The sequence below is a fragment of the Egretta garzetta genome, unplaced genomic scaffold (genome assembly GCF_000687185.1).
Source record: "Egretta garzetta isolate BGI_Z169 unplaced genomic scaffold, ASM68718v1 scaffold326, whole genome shotgun sequence".
Lineage (NCBI taxonomy): Eukaryota > Metazoa > Chordata > Aves > Pelecaniformes > Ardeidae > Egretta > Egretta garzetta.
Window position 1 is genome coordinate 3,066,454 of NW_009260026.1, and position 4,919 is coordinate 3,071,372.

The window sequence follows — 4,919 nt, forward strand, 5'->3', positions numbered from 1 at the left end:
AAGGTGGCTGGGGAGGAAAACCAGTCTTGTTAAATAAATTGGGGGGGGCGAGGAGGGGAGGAGAAATTCTCATTAATGTCTGTTGTGTTATTATCTAACATCAATTAGCGTGTTAATACTGCTAAGTCCAGTAGATAGAAAGAGTGGACTGGATGGATTATATCTTCAGTATGCTATTTCTGTCTGGAGGTGCTGGGATGTTTATTTCCCTTATCTTCCTTACTTCTCAGATATTTTCCTGGGAAATATTAGTCATTACTTCAATCCATCCTCAGCTTGGCAGGCTTAAGTTTTTCACTGCTGGATTCAGAGGCTTGTGTGTTTATAACCCTCCTGTGTTGAACTGGGATGCAGTGCTTCTTGATTGCCCATGCTGTTATCTCGTCCTGCTTAATGCCTGTGTCTGTTGATAGGTGTGTGAGGTGTTAATCCTCTAGTTCGAACATGTCTGCTGTGGTGCACACTAGGGAACGGGCTACTCCGGATCATTGTTTCAAGGTCATAAAAATCCAGTGCAGAATATTCAGGAGCTTTGGCTGTTCTTGGGGTGCTACTTTTACATTTGTTTTAGCATTTCCATTGTAGATTATTTTCCATTTAGGTGCTCTCATTCTGGTGCATACATCAGCCTTGTGCCCTTCAACTGACAGGCTGCCAAGCTGTTTAAAATCCACATGCAAGTGCTTTCTTTTTCGTTCTCCTCTGCACCTCGCTGGAATGAATTCACCTCTGGTGTGGAGTGGGATGGCTCATTTAAGCACCTCCATTGGCAATATCCAAGTATTTCCTTGTGTTCAGTGCAGGATAAAGGTTGCGGTCAACAGAGGCAGCAGTCTAGGGCAGCAGGCACAAATGACCGCTTGAAAGGTAGGGCAACGCAGTGACCCAACATCAAATTTCACTCTTGAAAAAGGCCCGTCTGGGAGTTTAGCTGGATGACTTACTGTCGTAAGAAGTCCTGGCTTTTCTCACCCCACTTTCCTGGGCTGAGCACCAGGGGCTCAGCTGTGCTGGTACAGCTGTATGTGAGATCACACTCAAGTATGACATGGTGTAGATTTAAAGCACCCCTCCCAAATAAACCTTTCCTAACCCAGATAATGTCAGTGAGCTCTTCTGCAGCCGAGCCCACAAACAGATGTCCTGGCACAGATGAGAGACTGGCATGCAGCAACTTTTAAAGCCAGAACTGGCATATTATTGAATTATATCCTACGGGGCCAGGCATTTGTGTGAGTCAACCACAACACTAACACAACATAACTGCTGGTCTTGTGCAAACATGCTTGTTCAGAGCTAGTCTGAACATCTTTGTACAGCACTATGTTGTACCACAGATTCCCGCTCTCCAGCTTTAATATGAAGGGAGCTTAGATAGAGGGTTAATCATACAGTGTTAACATAATACCTTGGGCGACGGTTACTATATGTTATTAGTAGGTAACACCCAGAACCTCCTGAAGGTTTGTTGCTAAGGTTGCAATGATGTCACACATTTTAATATTAGGAAATGATAGGACACAAATTGCACGCACTGCCCTTCTTTCCCCTGTATGTGCATGTGTCATGTCAGCGTGTCCTGAATACATGACTGTGTGCTGTTTCTTCTTAGGCTTGGGAAAAGGGAGTGAGGTGCTTTTTGGTTTTAGGAAAACTGAAAAAAAGCCTCATCCTACTTTATAATGTCTTAGTGATACCAACATGAGCCACCAATAAACTCCATTAGCCAAGCTCATGAGATCACTGTTGATGGGCTTGGCAAGTCAGAAACTGAGTATTCCCAGTGAAGTGTACAGCCCTCTTATCCCAAGCCAAACGATGCTCTTCCTCACAGGTTTTCATCCCAGTCCCACTCTGTATGTCCAGCAAACTCAGTCACCCGGCACCCGCTCCATGCTACCCCATTTTCTTGCTAATCAGTGCCAGCCTCCCCGCTCCTTATTTGGGGTGTCTACCAGACTGGTACCCTGCTCTCAATTCATGTGGGCTCAGCCGCTCAGAGCTGCAGTGTCTGGGATAATCCCGCTCTGGCCCACACTGGAGCACGCCCAGTACACTGAGAGGACTTCAGGTGCCAAGAGCAAAATCTGTAAGTCGCTGAAAACTGTGAATTTTCCTGCCCACCTCCCAAGGATTTTATACCGTAGACAGATCTGAGTTGCTTTTCATGGAAATTGCCAAAAGGTGTTACAATGACATAAAATTCAGTTCCTTGCTCTGAACACTAGCTTGTTTCAAGGAAAACGCTGCTACTTATGGACATTCTTTTCCCCTAGATTTTATTTTAGAAATGTCTGAAATATTTTGACTGAAACTTTGCAAGAATTTTCAGCTTCTGTCAAACAGCCAACATGGAAACTTCCAGCTGAAATAACTGAAGCTTGGCAAAGTTATAAGCAGTTGACATCTAAATCCTAAGAGGAAGCACAGATGAATTGAAAGAACAAGGAATGCTTCTAGCCTTATCTCTGATATCTGAATAAACATTGAAAATATCCTAGCAGCGGGGTGTAGGAATGGTCAGTCTGAATTTTTGGATCCTGCACTTGAGCCTTTAGACGGTACAAGGAAGAAGTGCAAAGGTGATGCCTTTGGTGGGAGTGTGGCAGTTTGCAAAGTATGAGAACTCTGGAATTGCTAATATGGTCGGGTGAGAGAAGGGCATTTGATCACACATGTTTTTAAATACATCCTCTCTGTCTGATGGGCACTATGTTGGCTACAAAGGCTTTGCCTTTTAAAGATATTCCTGAAAAAGATCAATGCGTATCGGTTTTTATCCCACTTCCCAAGTTTGCTCTTTTGAAGATATTTTTTATGAATTTAAAGACAGAATAATAATCCATATGTAATTTCTTAAGTATAAAAACTTCCCACACTCACAACGTGACATGTTTATAAATCTCAGCATTTTGGTTATGGCTGCTTATTTGTTTAGTTTTTGGGTTGCTTCCCAGTATCAGTTATGAGCCAATAATTATTTGTCAGCTTTTTTTTTTTTTAATTGAAGCCACGGGCCATATCATACCATTGATTTCTGAACAGAACTCCCCGCTGGAATCAGCAAGGCTTTCTGGCTCAGAAATGAATAGAAATGATCCAATACTTGGATTATGACTTTTGTAAGGCAGGAGGAAAAAGGAGATAAAAATCTAGTATTAAATATCTCAAAGTAGTTCTTTTGATTTTTTTTTCCCCTGACTTTTAGCAACCCAACTGTATTGATTTTTGACTGCATGCATGTTTAAAACAACAAATGCAACAACAACAAAACTCAGTGTTCTCTTCTCTGGGCATCTTGCCTTGTAACCTGCAGCCCAGAGCAAATTTTTATAACGACATGATAATCTATTGCAAACAAAGGTTTGCAACAGATGCTTGAAACCCCCCAACTACAGCCTGATGAGTGCAGTAACAGATCTAAATTACTTCCATGCCACTGCTGCATATTTTTGGTGCCACTGTAGATGGGTGAGAGAGGAAGATGACAGCCCACCAGAGGTGCATCGTGAGTGTTTACTGCAGTGCCAGATTTGGAGAATAAGCAGAGAGCAGCATCTTTGAAATGTTTGAAAAAGCATGTTTGAAAGCACTACCCCTGTGCCTGTGGTTGGCTCCCTGCGTGGCTCCTGAGAGGGCTCCCAGCCTCTCCGTGCCTTGGTTTCCCTGTCTGTAGAGCAGGAGAAATTATTTCCCCCCGGGCGGCCCAGGGGACAGATCCTGCTGACTGCAGAGCTCAGTGAAGCACGACGCGGTGGGGTTTGTCAGTGGTTGCTGGCTCAGATTTGGGGCCAGGGCTGTTAGCCAGGGCCCCGGCCTCTTTCTTTCTTCACCCGTGGCTGTGTGTGACATCAAGGTCAAATCCAGAATTGCCTTTGGCAGTGGTTTTACTAAAGCTGCTGAGCATCCCACCCTGCCATGGGTGACACCAGTGGGGAGGAGCCGCTTGCTGGCAGCTGCCATGGGTGCTGCCCCACCTGTGGAACCTGGTGCTTTGGGACATGGGGTGGGGAGGACAGAGGTTGCTGCCAGGGGACAGAGCATCTTGGTGCTGCCCTGTAGCAAGGACGTGGCTGTACCTAGGCAGGGCCATCCTGGATGTCTTTCTGCCTTGTGTTTCTGAAGTCAGGAGCAGAGGGGAAGCCAGGGCAGGAGTGTTCTGGGCAGCATCCCAGACATGGTCCAAGAGCTGCTGGATTTTGCTGTCAGAGGTGGTGCCAGCGGCAGCGGGGGCGCGGGCATGAGAAGGCAGCAGTGGCCTGGGAGCGATCCTGGGAGGAGCAGGCAGCACTCATCTTCTCAAGTCAGCCTTGCTGCAGGGGACCTAGCAGCTTGATTCCCCGGCCCAGCACTGGTTAAACAAGGCACAGGAGAGCAAGCTCTGACACCCTATCTTCTGGAAGGTCTTCGCCAGTGGTGGGTTGAAATAGTTCTGTTTCTCATGCTTTTGCTCTGCCAGAACTGCCGTATTTTTACTTCATCTCATTGCCCAGGAAGATCAAGCCCCAGCCTGTTTGGGACTGTACAGGCATGAAGCAAAGGGCAGAGGAAACAGACAGCAGTGTGGTCTGGTCTATAAATTGCCTTGAGATGAATTCTTGCTCTTTAGCCCACTACGTGATCCTCAGCATTAATTCTAGTCACCACCATCTCCTTCATTTTCTATCCTTCACCCAGCTTAGCCGTTGAGGCTATGGCTGTGTTTAGAAAGGGAACCGGTTGTTACAGTGTGTTTGGACATGGCCAAACTCAACAAGGCCCTTGGGGCCAAGCTCAGCGAGGCCCCGGTCTCAGGTGGTCACTGTGCTTATATGAACGCTGACTGGGAAAAGGAGCAGCCCCAAGCGCTGCAGAGGCAAAAGTGCCATGGAGTGGGGACAGTCAGCGCTGGCCGTTGCATTGCTTGCAAGGCTGCAGCT

General features: G+C 46.4%; 1 protein-coding gene across 1 annotated transcript in view; it reads left to right on the top strand.

Moving 5' to 3' along the window:
• SEMA5B (semaphorin 5B) overlaps positions 1-4,919 on the top strand; it is a 138,458-nt gene that overhangs the window by 98,031 nt on the left and 35,508 nt on the right. The gene's annotated exons all lie outside the window — the stretch shown is intronic.